This window comes from Lissotriton vulgaris, chromosome 5 (genome assembly GCF_964263255.1).
Source record: "Lissotriton vulgaris chromosome 5, aLisVul1.2, whole genome shotgun sequence".
Classification (NCBI taxonomy): domain Eukaryota; kingdom Metazoa; phylum Chordata; class Amphibia; order Caudata; family Salamandridae; genus Lissotriton; species Lissotriton vulgaris.
The window spans coordinates 1,546,341,640-1,546,358,008 of NC_141693.1; the positions used below are offsets into that span (position 1 = coordinate 1,546,341,640).

The following is a 16,369-nucleotide window of genomic DNA, read 5'->3' on the forward strand; positions in this document are numbered from 1 at the left end:
ACAGATAAACACTTGCACTCTAGAGGCATTATTTAAATGTATTCAATCGTCAAACACTGGTGTCTGCACACAGGACATTTCTCAGTTCTCTCCATAAGTAAACTTCCCATTTCCATCCTCTTCCATCCCCGACTTTAACACTCTGTTCTGTGCTATAATGGAGGCTCTGCATTTCGAGCAAGCGGAGAGAAAATTGGAGGAGAAACACTTTCGACTCCACACTTCTTCTTTCCTGGATGCTTTTCTCAATAAACTGGGCTTTGACAGTGGTATCAAGCCGTCCTTGTCTTCAGCAGGATACAGAAAAAGACACCAAGTCTCCTAACCAAGTTCAACCAAACTCTGCAACTTAATAGACCAATGCTTACCAAACTCTGCAACTTAATAGACCAATGCTTTACAAATTAGCCAACTGTGTCATCAGCAAAGGCAGCCAATGTGCCAATCCTTTATAATTCTTCTGTAGTACTTTTCTATCTCGTAGGCAAAATTAGCACTTTAACTGCACAAATCATACAGATTTTACACTTAAGGCAATCCATGAACACATACTTACACACCTTGCATTTCATCTACACACCCTTAAGCTAAAAACCCATTCTGTCAAGTCAAAATTCTGCAAACCTATTACATAATAAGTGCGTGTACATAGAAGCACTTTTTAATGCCACTAAAATGGACAAGATTTTAGGCTGAAGATGCAATCTAAATGACTGTGCAGTATGTACTCCACTTCATGAATAATTAGGAATGTGAACATGATGGCTATAAGAGTATTGGAAGAGCCTGCTTCCATTCTGAACGGAAAGCTGAGTTGTGTGACCATTGGCAAAAACCGACCACGAAGGGACTCGAACCCTCAATCTTCTGATCCGAAGTCAGACGCCTTATCCATTAGGCCACGCAGTCATATGTCGTGCCGTGCTTATTTTTATAATGTAGGTGGTATGCAAGGATGGAAAATATGATATTCATAGTTATTTAGGTTTACATCCCATTGTGTTTTTTCAGCTCCTTTCAATTAAACACTCTTTTGGAATCTATATAATGAGAATGTCACCAGTACGATAAGCTTTTGTTTTCTTTTTTGCATTTAAACCTCTTTCTTAATGAGATTAAAGATCAGTTGTATGCTCACATACCTCTGGATATTTCCAGAAGTGGAGAGAAACTGTTTTGACAGTAGTACAAACTGCTCCTTTCTGGATATGCCAATTAACATACACTCAAAGGTTGTATACATTTCATGAATCCTGACTTGCCCTATTCAAGTAGCTGAAAGCCTGTCACCACCTCTAGAAACAACAGTTACACCAATCCAATTCAAATCATTTTTTCCAAAGGAATATCTTCTGCCGGGTCAAAGTTGCATCTGACAAAGATAGGTGTTTAAAAATCTACTTTGTAGTTTCAGAACACCAACATGACCCTGAAGAGTACAGAAGTAAAATGGTACCATTTCAAAGTTCCAAATACCTCATAAGCTTCTGAGCGGAAGCATGTAATAAATATATAAATTTTTCTGGAAAAGTAAGAGTGGATATTGGTTTTCACCTCAGATGGGACTCGACCCACAATCCCTGGCTTAGGAGGCCAGTGCCTTATCCATTAGGCCACTGAGGCACAGATAAACACTTGCACTCTAGAGGCATTATTTAAATGTATTCAATCGTCAAACACTGGTGTCTGCACACAGGACATTTCTCAGTTCTCTCCATAAGTAAACTTCCCATTTTAATCCTCTTCCATCCCCGACTTTAACACTCTGTTCTGTGCTATAATGGAGGCTCTGCATTTCGAGCAAGTGGAGAGAAATTGGAGGAGAACCACTTTCGACTCAACACTTCTTCTTTCCTGGATGCTTTTCTCAATAAACTGGGCTTTGACAGTGGTATCAAGCCGTCCTTGTCTTCAGCAGGACACAGAAACAGGCACCAAGTCTCCTAACCAAGTTCAACCACACTCTGCAACTTAATAGACCAATGCTTTACAAATTAGCCAACTGTGTCATCAGCAAAGGCAGCCAATGTGCCAATCCTTTATAATTCTTCTGTAGTACTTTTCTTTCTCGTAGGCAAAATTAGTACTTTAACTGCACAAATCATACAGATTTTACACTTGAAGCACTCCATGAACACATACTTACACACCTTGCATTTCATCTACACACCCTTAAGCTAAAAACCCATTCTGTCAAGTCAAAATTCTGCAACCCTATTACATATTCAGTGCGTGTACATAGAAACACTTCTTAATGCCACTAACATGGACAAGATTTTAGGCAGAAGATGCAATCTAAATGACTGTGCAGTATGTACTACACTTCATGAATAATTAGGAATGAGAACATGATGGCTATAAGAGTATTGGAAGAGCCTGCTTCCATTCTGAATGGAAAGCTGAGTTGTGTGACCATTGGCAAAAACCGACCACGAAGGGACTCGAACCCTCAATCTTCTGATCCGAAGTCAGACGCCTTATCCATTATGACACGCGGTCATATGTCCTTCTGTGCTTATTTTTATAATGTAGGTGGTATGCAAGGATGGGAAATATGATATTGATAGTTATTTAGGTTTACATCCCATTGTGTTTTTTCAGCTCCTTTCAATTAAAGCACTCTTTTGGAATCGATATAATGGGAATGTCACCAGTACGATAAGCTTTCGTTTTCTATTTTGCATTTAAACCTCTTTCTTCATGAGATTAAAGCTCAGTTGTATGCTTTACATAGCTCTGGATATTTCCAGAAGTGGAGAGAAACTGTTTTGACAGTAGTACAAACTGCTCCTTTCTGGATATGCCAATTTACACACGCTCAAAGGTTGTATATGTTTCATGAATCCTGACTTGCCCTATTCAAGTAGCTGAAAGCCTGTCACCACCACTAGAAACAACAGTTACACCAATCCAATTCAAATCATTTTTTCCAAAGGAATATCTTCTGCCGGGACAAAGTTGCATCTGACAAAGATAGGTGTTTAAAAATCTACTTTGTAGTTTCAGAACACCAACATGACTCTGAAGAGTACAGAAGTAAAATGGTACCATTTCAAAGTTCCTAATACCACTTAAGCTTCTGAGCGGAAGCATGTAATAAATATATCAATTTTTCTGGAAAAGTAAGAGTGGATATTGGTTTTTACCTCAGATTGGACTTGAACCCACAATCGCTGGCTTAGGAAGCCAGTGCCTTATCCATTAGGCCACTGAGGCACAGATAAACATTTGCAGTCTAGAGGCAATATTTAAATGTATTCAATCGTCAAACACTGGTGTCTGCACACAGAACATTTCTCAGTTCTCTCCATAAGTAAACTTCCCATTTCCATCCTCTTCCATCCCCGACTTTAACACTCTGTTCTGTGCTATAATGGAGGCTCTGCATTTCGAGCAAGCGGAGAGAAAATTGGAGGAGAAACACTTTCGACTCCACACTTCTTCTTTCCTGGATGCTTTTCTCAATAAACTGGGCTTTGACAGTGGTATCAAGCCGTCCTTGTCTTCAGCAGGATACAGAAAAAGACACCAAGTCTCCTAACCAAGTTCAACCAAACTCTGCAACTTAATAGACCAATGCTTACCAAACTCTGCAACTTAATAGACCAATGCTTTACAAATTAGCCAACTGTGTCATCAGCAAAGGCAGCCAATGTGCCAATCCTTTATAATTCTTCTGTAGTACTTTTCTATCTCGTAGACAAAATTAGCACTTTAACTGCACAAATCATACAGATTTTACACTTAAGGCACTCCATGAACACATACTTACACACCTTGCATTTCATCTACACACCCTTAAGCTAAAAACCCATTCTGTCAAGTCAAAATTCTGCAAACCTATTACATAATAAGTGCGTGTACATAGAAGCACTTTTTAATGCCACTAAAATGGACAAGATTTTAGGCTGAAGATGCAATCTAAATGACTGTGCAGTATGTACTCCACTTCATGAATAATTAGGAATGTGAACATGATGGCTATAAGAGTATTGGAAGAGCCTTCTTCCATTCTGAACGGAAAGCTGAGTTGTGTGACCATTGGCAAAAACCGACCACGAAGGGACTCGAACCCTCAATCTTCTGATCCGAAGTCAGACGCCTTATCCATTAGGCCACGCAGTCATATGTCCTGCCGTGCTTATTTTTATAATGTAGGTGGTATGCAAGGATGGAAAATATGATATTCATAGTTATTTAGGTTTACATCCCATTGTGTTTTTTCAGCTCCTTTCAATTAAACACTCTTTTGGAATCTATATAATGAGAATGTCACCAGTACGATAAGCTTTTGTTTTCTTTTTTGCATTTAAACCTCTTTCTTAATGAGATTAAAGATCAGTTGTATGCTCACATAGCTCTGGATATTTCCAGAAGTGGAGAGAAACTGTTTTGACAGTAGTACAAACTGCTCCTTTCTGGATATGCCAATTTACATACACTCAAAGGTTGTATACATTTCATGAATCCTGACTTGCCCTATTCAAGTAGCTGAAAGCCTGTCACCACCTCTAGAAACAACAGTTACACCAATCCAATTCAAATCATTTTTTCCAAAGGAATATCTTCTGCCGGGTCAAAGTTGCATCTGACAAAGATAGGTGTTTAAAAATCTACTTTGTAGTTTCAGAACACCAACATGACCCTGAAGAGTACAGAAGTAAAATGGTACCATTTCAAAGTTCCAAATACCTCATAAGCTTCTGAGCGGAAGCATGTAATAAATATATAAATTTTTCTGGAAAAGTAAGAGTGGATATTGATTTTCACCTCAGATGGGACTCGACCCACAATCCCTGGCTTAGGAGGCCAGTGCCTTATCCATTAGGCCACTGAGGCACAGATAAACACTTGCACTCTAGAGGCATTATTTAAATGTATTCAATCGTCAAACACTGGTGTCTGCACACAGGACATTTCTCAGTTCTCTCCATAAGTAAACTTCCCATTTTCATCCTCTTCCATCCCCGACTTTAACACTCTGTTCTGTGCTATAATGGAGGCTCTGCATTTCGAGCAAGTGGAGAGAAATTGGAGGAGAACCACTTTCGACTCAACACTTCTTCTTTCCTGGATGCTTTTCTCAATAAACTGGGCTTTGACAGTGGTATCAAGCCGTCCTTGTCTTCAGCAGGACACAGAAACAGGCACCAAGTCTCCTAACCAAGTTCAACCACACTCTGCAACTTAATAGACCAATGCTTTACAAATTAGCCAACTGTGTCATCAGCAAAGGCAGCCAATGTGCCAATCCTTTATAATTCTTCTGTAGTACTTTTCTATCTCGTAGGCAAAATTAGCACTTTAACTGCACAAATCATACAGATTTTACACTTAAGGCACTCCATGAACACATACTTACACACCTTGCATTTCATCTACACACCCTTAAGCTAAAAACCCATTCTGTCAAGTCAAAATTCTGCAAACCTATTACATAATAAGTGCGTGTACATAGAAGCACTTTTTAATGCCACTAAAATGGACAAGATTTTAGGCTGAAGATGCAATCTAAATGACTGTGCAGTATGTACTCCACTTCATGAATAATTAGGAATGTGAACATGATGGCTATAAGAGTATTGGAAGAGCCTGCTTCCATTCTGAACGGAAAGCTGAGTTGTGTGACCATTGGCAAAAACCGACCACAAAGGGACTCGAACCCTCAATCTTCTGATCCGAAGTCAGACGCCTTATCCATTAGGCCACGCAGTCATATGTCCTGCCGTGCTTATTTTTATAATGTAGGTGGTATGCAAGGATGGAAAATATGATATTCATAGTTATTTAGGTTTACATCCCATTGTGTTTTTTCAGCTCCTTTCAATTAAACACTCTTTTGGAATCTATATAATGAGAATGTCACCAGTACGATAAGCTTTTGTTTTCTTTTTTGCATTTAAACCTCTTTCTTAATGAGATTAAAGATCAGTTGTATGCTCACATAGCTCTGGATATTTCCAGAAGTGGAGAGAAACTGTTTTGACAGTAGTACAAACTGCTCCTTTCTGGATATGCCAATTTACATACACTCAAAGGTTGTATACATTTCATGAATCCTGACTTGCCCTATTCAAGTAGCTGAAAGCCTGTCACCACCTCTAGAAACAACAGTTACACCAATCCAATTCAAATCATTTTTTCCAAAGGAATATCTTCTGCCGGGTCAAAGTTGCATCTGACAAAGATAGGTGTTTAAAAATCTACTTTGTAGTTTCAGAACACCAACATGACCCTGAAGAGTACAGAAGTAAAATGGTACCATTTCAAAGTTCCAAATACCTCATAAGCTTCTGAGCGGAAGCATGTAATAAATATATACATTTTTCTGGAAAAGTAAGAGTGGATATTGGTTTTCACCTCAGATGGGACTCGACCCACAATCCCTGGCTTAGGAGGCCAGTGCCTTATCCATTAGGCCACTGAGGCACAGATAAACACTTGCACTCTAGAGGCATTATTTAAATGTAGTCAATCGTCAAACACTGGTGTCTGCACACAGGACATTTCTCAGTTCTCTCCATAAGTAAACTTCCCATTTTCATCCTCTTCCATCCCCGACTTTAACACTCTGTTCTGTGCTATAATGGAGGCTCTGCATTTCGAGCAAGTGGAGAGAAATTGGAGGAGAACCACTTTCGACTCAACACTTCTTCTTTCCTGGATGCTTTTCTCAATAAACTGGGCTTTGACAGTGGTATCAAGCCGTCCTTGTCTTCAGCAGGACACAGAAAAAGGCACCAAGTCTCCTAACCAAGTTCAACCAAACTCTGTAACTTAATAGACCAATGCTTACCAAACTCTGCAACTTAATAGACCAATGCTTTACAAATTAGCCAACTGTGTCATCAGCAAAGGCAGCCAATGTGCCAATCCTTTATAATTCTTCTGTAGTACTTTTCTATCTCGTAGGCAAAATTAGCACTTTAGCTGCACAAATCATACAGATTTTACACTTAAGGCACTCCATGAACACATACTTACACACCTTGCATTTCATCTACACACCCTTAAGCTAAAAACCCATTCTGTCAAGTCAAAATTCTGCAAACCTATTACATAATAAGTGCGTGTACATAGAAGCACTTCTTAATGCCACTAACATGAACAAGATTTTAGGCTGAAGATGCAATCTAAATGACTGTGCAGTATGTACTCCACTTCATGAATAATTAGGAATGTGAACATGATGGCTATAAGAGTATTGGAAGAGCCTGCTTCCATTCTGAACGGAAAGCTGAGTTGTGTGACCATTGGCAAAAACTGACCACAAAGGGACTCGAACCCTCAATCTTCTGATCCGAAGTCAGACGCCTTATCCATTAGGCCACGCAGTCATATGTCCTGCTGTGCTTATTTTTATAATGTAGGTGGTATGCAAGGATGGAAAATATGATATTCATAGTTATTTAGGTTTACATCCCATTGTGTTTTTTCAGCTCCTTTCAATTAAACACTCTTTTGGAATCTATATAATGAGAATGTCACCAGTACGATAAGCTTTTGTTTTCTTTTTTGCATTTAAACCTCTTTCTTAATGAGATTAAAGATCAGTTGTATGCTCTCATAGCTCTGGATATTTCCAGAAGTGGAGAGAAACTGTTTTGACAGTAGTACAAACTGCTCCTTTCTGGATATGCCAATTTACACACACTCAAAGGTTGTATACATTTCATGGAAAGGGGCGACCAATCGGTCCCCCCGAACTTATGGCAGAGTACCACGATCCCCCCGGGAAGCCATCTTGGGCGGGAGGCGAGTCTCGGCTGGTATGCCCGAAGCGGCGTAGCCGGGGCGCGCCTTTTCCCGCCCTAGAGTGGGTTGGCCTAGACACTGACGCGGCTGGCCACGCCCTTGGGGCAGGCAGGGGCGGGTGTACGCCCGCCCTGAAGACGGATAAAAGGAGGAACGAGACCAGAAAGCATCCTCTTGTTCCTTTGCTCTGAAGCTGCACCTCCTCGCTGCACGTGAGCTCGAGACGGAACGAAGAGCCAATTTTGAGCGTTGTAATCTTTCTCGTTTGTTTTGCAGATACTCGGTAGGAGAATGCCGAAGAAGGCGGGAAAGCGAATGACTACCGAACAGATGCTGCGTGTTCTCATGAAGGAGATGACCGACCTAAAGAGGCGGATGGATAAAAATGAGGAAGGAGGCCCGAAACGTCCTTTGGAGGGTACGGCCCCGGGCGGAGAAGGCAAGAGGCCCAGGAGAGGAGCAGCTGGGGGAGATACCCCGGGTCCCAGTGTCCCGCTCGAAGCACCCACTCCTGTGCCGGAAGAAGGGAATCCGATTCCCGTGGTGGTCACCCCCGTGTCCGAGGAAGATATGCCGCCCGAGCTGGCAGCACAATTAGCAGCGTGGTTGGGTAAAAGTAGCGAGGGCGCCACGGCTGTAGACGCGCAGGTGTTAATGAAGCAACTGCGGGAAACTCGTGAAGCAGCGAGGGTGCCCACGCCGGCCGCAGCTGTAGGGAAGCCTCAGGGGACGGTTTCAGTCGCAGAGACAGCGTCCAGTTCAGGTAAGCGGCCATTGCCGATTGCGAGGGAAGAGTCCGCACCCTCTCGAAGAGAGAGGTTGGGTCAGCATGTTCCTTTAGCTATTAAAGAAAAGATATGGGCAGGGGAATATGTGAACATCTTCTCGTTGCTTACTGATCATTATGAGATGGAGCATGTTAAAAATCAGAAGGATCTCATGCATCCGAGTGTTTGGCGCACAAAGATGGCCGCCTTTAAGGTTAATGAAAACATTGACAATTGGGGCGAGGCATGGGGGATTTTCACATCGATCTTGGGTGAACGGAGGCCCGAATTGCTACCCGAATTGCCGAGTTATCAGTCACGGATCATGGGGTACTCGGTATCACACGAGGGTAATCATTGGTTTTGCTATGATAATCTTTTCAGAAAAGCAAAAGAACATGATAAAAACTTAACTTGGGATTGTTATGACTCTGTGTCCTGGTCCAAAATGAAGGAGATTGGTATGTTGAAAGTGCCATTGGTAGGGAGTAATGTGGGCGAATCCTCCCGTCAGTATGCGGGGACGCCCTTTCGATCAGGTACGGGTACCGACAATCACTCGAGGCCTACCGGTAATACAGGTAAAAAGGGGGTGTGTTGGAATTTTAACAGGGGTAAATGTACTAGGCCCCAGGGATCGTGCAAGTTTAAACACGAATGTAGTGGGTGTGGGCAATCATCCCATCCTGAGTCCACGTGCAGAGCCAAAACGGGTGATAACGGGGGTAGAGGAGGCGCCAAACAGGTCTAACATAGTCCGAGGGGCGCCTTTACCTACCCCGATTGATACCTTGGCGATGATTCCCTGGCTCAGTGAATACCCGGATCGTGCTTCTGCTGGGGTGTTGCGGAACGGGTTTTCATATGGTTTCCGCATCCCAGTAGGGGACTTTCAGGGTGTGGAAAGATGCAAAAATCAGATATCGGTCTTGCAGCATACGACCGTGGTACAGGAAAAGATCCGGAAGGAGGTTACTCGAGGTCGAGTCGCTGGTCCGTTTAGTGTACCCCCGGTGGCTAACTTTGTTTGTTCGCCTTTAGGAGTGGTCTCCAAGAGGGACCCGGGGGAGTTTCGGCTGATACATAATTTGTCAGCCCCACGTGGTCTTTCCGTAAATGAAGCGATAGACCCAGAAATATGTTCGGTGCGGTACGCATCTTTTGATGAGGCCGTGGCCATTTTGAATCGCCTGGGGCCCGGTGCGCTGATGGCAAAATCTGATATCGAGTCAGCGTTCCGGTTGCTCCCGGTACATCTAGACGATCAGCGGCTACTGGGTTTCACGTTTCAGGGACAGTATTACATGGATAGGTGTATGCCGATGGGATGCTCTATTTCTTGTGCCTATTTCGAGAAATTCAGTTGTTTCCTACAGTGGGTCTTTACTAGGAAGACGGGTTTTCAACATGTTATGCATTATCTTGATGATTTTTTGTTCCTGGGGGCAGCTGGGGATTCGGAATGTGGACAAGCTTTGGATGCATTTTGTGTTTTAATGAATCAGTTTGGCGTGCCATTGGCACCAGGTAAGACGGTGGGTCCTTCGGCCTGCCTCGAGTTTCTGGGGATCGAGTTAGACTCCAGAGAAGGTTGTTTCCGTTTACCAGGTGATAAAGTGTTAAAATTCAGGGCATCCCTGAAAATGTGTATGAGTGAAACTAAGGTTAAACTGCATCAGCTACAGCAGTTAGTGGGGCAGTTGAATTTTGCCCTAAGAGTTATACCAATGGCCCGCCCCTTTTCCCGTTCGATCGCTCAAGCCATGGTCGGACTGAGGGAGGGCCATCATCGCACAAGGCTCTCGGCCGAGGTCCGCCAGGACATGCGCATTTGGTTGGCATTTCTGGCGGATTTCAATGGTCGAGTCGTCTGGAACAAACCAGCCGTGTCCTCCGAGGAACTGGGGCTATGGACAGATTCGGCAGGGAGTATAGGTTTTGGTGCCATTTTCGGTACTCGATGGTCTGCACAAAAATGGCCAGCATGGTGGCGAGACAGTGGGCTGACAAGTAACATTGCCTTCCTGGAACTCTTCCCCATTTTGGTGGCACTGAGAACGTGGCCTGAAGGGTTCAGAGATCACTCTGTGGTATTCTGGTCTGACAATATGACCGTGGTTGAGTGTATCAATAGCCAGGCAGCACGATGCAAATGGATTTTGAGACTGCTCAAGGAAATTGTACTATTATGTATGCAATTAAATGTACTATTCAAAGCGAGACATGTCCCGGGGATAATGAACCAGGCGGCTGATGCCCTTTCTCGTTTTCGTATGCAGGCTTTCTGGGGTTTCCTTCCCACAGCGGACCCGGAGCCTGCACCCTTTCCCGAAGCTCTCTGGTCTCTCGGTGCCCCGAGCTTCGTAACCTCGTGGGAGAGAGTTTAGCACCCAGGACGAGGAAGGCATATGAAGGGGCGTTCCTTTCCTATTTAGCCTTTTTTGGGGACTGCTAGAGGGGAGCTTTGGGGACAGGAGGAATAGGTAGTGAATTTTTTGATGTCTTTACATCGGGCAGGGAAATCGGTGGCCACGGCCCAGAGGCATCGGGCTGCCATTTCTTTTGTTGCTAGGGCTCACGGGATACAGGACCCGACAGCGTCTTTCACTGTGCAAAAAGCGCTACGAGGGTGGCAACGCCTTGAGGGTAGCAGAGTAGACGAGAGGCGCCCGATAGGTTTGGATAGGTTGGCCCAGTTGTTATCCAGACTCCCTACAACATGTTCATCTCACTTTGAGACAGTGTTATTCCGAGCTGCTTTTACGCTAGCATTTCATGGAGCTATGCGGGTATGCGAATTAGTGGCGAGGAACAAGCAGGATGTTACGGGAGGGTTGTGCGCAGAGCACGTTCAAATCAGAGGGGAGACGATGACGGTCTCGTTTGTAAGGTCCAAGACCGATCAAAGTAGGATGGGCGACGGCATAATTATACACAGGATTCCCGGGTCGTCCATGTGCCCAGTGAGGTGTTTAGAGGATTACTTGACACAAAGGGTGGCATCATGGGGGGGGACCTTGTTGAGACACGCAGACGCCACCCCACTGACAAGGTTTCAGTTTCAGCGGGTGCTTGCGATGTCAATTACAGCTGCGGGCTTGAACCCGGGCGAGTTTGGGACTCATTCCTTTCGGATAGGGGCTGCTACTGAGGCTACAGCCAGGGGTCTGAATGTGGAACAAGTTAAACGTGTGGGGCGTTGGTCCTCCAACTGTTATAAAAGGTATGTGCCTTTGCACATGTTGTGAAGCTGTAATGATGTACTCACGCTTCTTGTTTTTGTTTGGTTTTCAGTTACGCAAGCCCACGAGGCGGGGCGGACTATGCAGTCGACCCAACACCGGGCCAGCGGTCAGACATCACCGGCTGTTAAAAAGGAGGTGTGGGTCGTGGGCCACTCATACGTGAGGCGTGCCGCGGACGTATTCAAGGCAGGTGACATGGTGCACGTGGCTGGGGAATACGGGTACAGTGTGTCCTTCTACGGAAAGGGCGGTCTCTGTATTGACCAGTTTCAATCATTTTTCGAGGGTTTGCTAGGGCGGACGAGGTCACCGCCGTCTGTAGTCATAGTACATCTTGGGGGCAATGATTTGGTCACCACTGGTAGACAACTTCTCCTGGAGGCGATGCTTTCCACTGTAAGTTGGTTAGCGAGGAGAGTTCCAGGGTGCACAATTGCGTGGTCCCATATGATCCCACGAAAAGTGTGGCGGGGGGCTTTTTCTGTCTCTGCTTTAAATCACTCTGTGAGGAAAATTAATAACAAAGTAAGTAGGTTGTTCCGTTCCAATGCACTGCATTCTATCGCGCATGGATGTATTAATGATGATAGTATGTACTTGGGGGATGGTGTTCATTTATCTCGGATGGGGAATGAGTTACTCATAGGAGACTACATAGCTTGGCTGAAGACGTTAAAACATGACCTTTAGGTAGGAGTGTGGTGGGGGGTCCGGATAGCCGGTCAACTATCCGGACCTGTGGCGGTAAGGTCATGATCGGTGAGCACTAATTGGAGGATCCCTATGAGTGGGCGTCACCCATTACGGATGGGGGCGCTCGGGGGAGGTGGCCATTAGCCCCTCAACGGGGAGGCGGTCCCTTCTAAGGATGGGTCGCCGAAAGGAAAGGGAAGGCGGTCAAGGCCCCTTCATGGGTAGGAGGGGTTACAGCCCCCTCCTGGGGAATTTCCCGGGGCCAGGACGTCTGCGACGGCAGATGTGGTAAGTTGTGTGGGGTTTGGGGGGGGGTCTACGCTACCTTCTAGATACCTCACACGAGTCCTCGTACGACCTTTAAGTGGCGTCGAGTTTTATTGGTGCCCCCGTCAAGTCAAGGGAAATTGGTAGTTGCACTTGAGGTATGCCTCCGTGCCGCCCCTCTCAAGTGAGGGGGATATGTCTGGGTTAGGGATCTTGACACCGGTTACGACCTTGCCGTTGGCCCTTAAACGTTAGGATGTACAATTTCAAAAGTTAAGTAACTGTTTGGTAGGATGTTAGTTCACACCACTGGAGTCAAGCTAGCCGGGCTGATGAGAGGTGTTACCTCGAAACCGGTCCGGTCCTCGGATGCTTGATTCCGTTCTGGGAAGGACATGGCTTTTGTAGTTCGGACTGGACTGTTCCCATGGGGCACAGGGTCAGAGCTGATTTGCATATCGCCATTGTCTAACCCAGGGTGGTGTGGAGTGCAAAAAAACGATGGATTTGGGCCCAGATCTTTGGACTGGGGTGAATGTGTGACATTGATCCACATTCGGTCCATCACCTGTTTTGTTTGCAATTGCCGCCCTAAGTGCGCTGGGGATGCCCAGACGTGGGTCCCAGGCACTCCACACCACTGGAGTCAAGCTAGCCGGGCTGATGAGAGGTGTTACCTCGAAACCGGTCCGGTCCTCGGATGCTTGATTCCGTTCTGGGAAGGACATGGCTTTTGTAGTTCGGACTGGACTGTTCCCATGGGGCACAGGGTCAGAGCTGATTTGCATATCGCCATTGTCTAACCCAGGGTGGTGTGGAGTGCAAAAAAACGATGGATTTGGGCCCAGATCTTTGGACTGGGGTGAATGTGTGACATTGATCCACATTCGGTCCATCACCTGTTTTGTTTGCAATTGCCGCCCTAAGTGCGCTGGGGTTGCCCAGACGTGGGTCCCAGGCACTCCACACCACTGGAGTCAAGCTAGCCGGGCTGATGAGAGGTGTTACCTCGAAACCGGTCCGGTCCTCGGATGCTTGATTCCGTTCTGGGAAGGACATGGCTTTTGTAGTTCGGACTGGACTGTTCCCATGGGGCACAGGGTCAGAGCTGATTTGCATATCGCCATTGTCTAACCCAGGGTGGTGTGGAGTGCAAAAAAACGATGGATTTGGGCCCAGATCTTTGGACTGGGGTGAATGTGTGACATTGATCCACATTCGGTCCATCACCTGTTTTGTTTGCAATTGCCGCCCTAAGTGCGCTGGGGATGCCCAGACGTGGGTCCCAGGCACTCCACACCACTGGAGTCAAGCTAGCCGGGCTGATGAGAGGTGTTACCTCGAAACCGGTCCGGTCCTCGGATGCTTGATTCCGTTCTGGGAAGGACATGGCTTTTGTAGTTCGGACTGGACTGTTCCCATGGGGCACAGGGTCAGAGCTGATTTGCATATCGCCATTGTCTAACCCAGGGTGGTGTGGAGTGCAAAAAAACGATGGATTTGGGCCCAGATCTTTGGACTGGGGTGAATGTGTGACATTGATCCACATTCGGTCCATCACCTGTTTTGTTTGCAATTGCCGCCCTAAGTGCGCTGGGGATGCCCAGACGTGGGTCCCAGGCACTCCACACCACTGGAGTCAAGCTAGCCGGGCTGATGAGAGGTGTTACCTCGAAACCGGTCCGGTCCTCGGATGCTTGATTCCGTTCTGGGAAGGACATGGCTTTTGTAGTTCGGACTGGACTGTTCCCATGGGGCACAGGGTCAGAGCTGATTTGCATATCGCCATTGTCTAACCCAGGGTGGTGTGGAGTGCAAAAAAACGATGGATTTGGGCCCAGATCTTTGGACTGGGGTGAATGTGTGACATTGATCCACATTCGGTCCATCACCTGTTTTGTTTGCAATTGCCGCCCTAAGTGCGCTGGGGATGCCCAGACGTGGGTCCCAGGCACTCCACACCACTGGAGTCAAGCTAGCCGGGCTGATGAGAGGTGTTACCTCGAAACCGGTCCGGTCCTCGGATGCTTGATTCCGTTCTGGGAAGGACATGGCTTTTGTAGTTCGGACTGGACTGTTCCCATGGGGCACAGGGTCAGAGCTGATTTGCATATCGCCATTGTCTAACCCAGGGTGGTGTGGAGTGCAAAAAAACGATGGATTTGGGCCCAGATCTTTGGACTGGGGTGAATGTGTGACATTGATCCACATTCGGTCCATCACCTGTTTTGTTTGCAATTGCCGCCCTAAGTGCGCTGGGGATGCCCAGACGTGGGTCCCAGGCACTCCACACCACTGGAGTCAAGCTAGCCGGGCTGATGAGAGGTGTTACCTCGAAACCGGTCCGGTCCTCGGATGCTTGATTCCGTTCTGGGAAGGACATGGCTTTTGTAGTTCGGACTGGACTGTTCCCATGGGGCACAGGGTCAGAGCTGATTTGCATATCGCCATTGTCTAACCCAGGGTGGTGTGGAGTGCAAAAAAACAATGGATTTGGGCCCAGATCTTTGGACTGGGGTGAATGTGTGACATTGATCCACATTCGGTCCATCACCTGTTTTGTTTGCAATTGCCGCCCTAAGTGCGCTGGGGATGCCCAGACGTGGGTCCCAGGCACTCCACACCACTGGAGTCAAGCTAGCCGGGCTGATGAGAGGTGTTACCTCGAAACCGGTCCAGTCCTCGGATGCTTGATTCCGTTCTGGGAAGGACATGGCTTTTGTAGTTCGGACTGGACTGTTCCCATGGGGCACAGGGTCAGAGCTGATTTGCATATCGCCATTGTCTAACCCAGGGTGGTGTGGAGTGCAAAAAAACGATGGATTTGGGCCCAGATCTTTGGACTGGGGTGAATGTGTGACATTGATCCACATTCGGTCCATCACCTGTTTTGTTTGCAATTGCCGCCCTAAGTGCGCTGGGGATGCCCAGACGTGGGTCCCAGGCACTCCACACCACTGGAGTCAAGCTAGCCGGGCTGATGAGAGGTGTTACCTCGAAACCGGTCCGGTCCTCGGATGCTTGATTCCGTTCTGGGAAGGACATGGCTTTTGTAGTTCGGACTGGACTGTTCCCATGGGGCACAGGGTCAGAGCTGATTTGCATATCGCCATTGTCTAACCCAGGGTGGTGTGGAGTGCAAAAAAACGATGGATTTGGGCCCAGATCTTTGGACTGGGGTGAATGTGTGACATTGATCCACATTCGGTCCATCACCTGTTTTGTTTGCAATTGCCGCCCTAAGTGCGCTGGGGTTGCCCAGACGTGGGTCCCAGGCACTCCACACCACTGGAGTCAAGCTAGCCGGGCTGATGAGAGGTGTTACCTCGAAACCGGTCCGGTCCTCGGATGCTTGATTCCGTTCTGGGAAGGACATGGCTTTTGTAGTTCGGACTGGACTGTTCCCATGGGGCACAGGGTCAGAGCTGATTTGCATATCGCCATTGTCTAACCCAGGGTGGTGTGGAGTGCAAAAAAACGATGGATTTGGGCCCAGATCTTTGGACTGGGGTGAATGTGTGACATTGATCCACATTCGGTCCATCACCTGTTTTGTTTGCAATTGCCGCCCTAAGTGCGCTGGGGATGCCCAGACGTGGGTCCCAGGCACTCCACACCACTGGAGTCAAGCTAGCCGGGCTG

The 16,369-nt window shown here is 46.6% G+C and overlaps 4 non-coding genes across 4 annotated transcripts; all 4 read right to left on the reverse strand.

Moving 5' to 3' along the window:
- Positions 1 to 836: 836 nt before the first annotated feature.
- On the reverse strand, positions 837 to 909 carry TRNAR-UCG (transfer RNA arginine (anticodon UCG)). Its single transcript has one exon. It is a non-coding gene; the product is annotated as a tRNA-Arg (tRNA).
- A 3,143-nt stretch (positions 910 to 4,052) lies between these two features.
- Positions 4,053 to 4,125, reverse strand: TRNAR-UCG (transfer RNA arginine (anticodon UCG)). The gene has a single exon. It is a non-coding gene; the product is annotated as a tRNA-Arg (tRNA).
- Positions 4,126 to 5,642: 1,517 nt separating this feature from the next.
- Positions 5,643 to 5,715, reverse strand: TRNAR-UCG (transfer RNA arginine (anticodon UCG)). The gene has a single exon. It is a non-coding gene; the product is annotated as a tRNA-Arg (tRNA).
- Positions 5,716 to 7,264: 1,549 nt separating this feature from the next.
- TRNAR-UCG (transfer RNA arginine (anticodon UCG)) lies at positions 7,265 to 7,337 on the reverse strand. The gene has a single exon. It is a non-coding gene; the product is annotated as a tRNA-Arg (tRNA).
- Between the last annotated feature and the right edge of the window lie 9,032 nt (positions 7,338 to 16,369).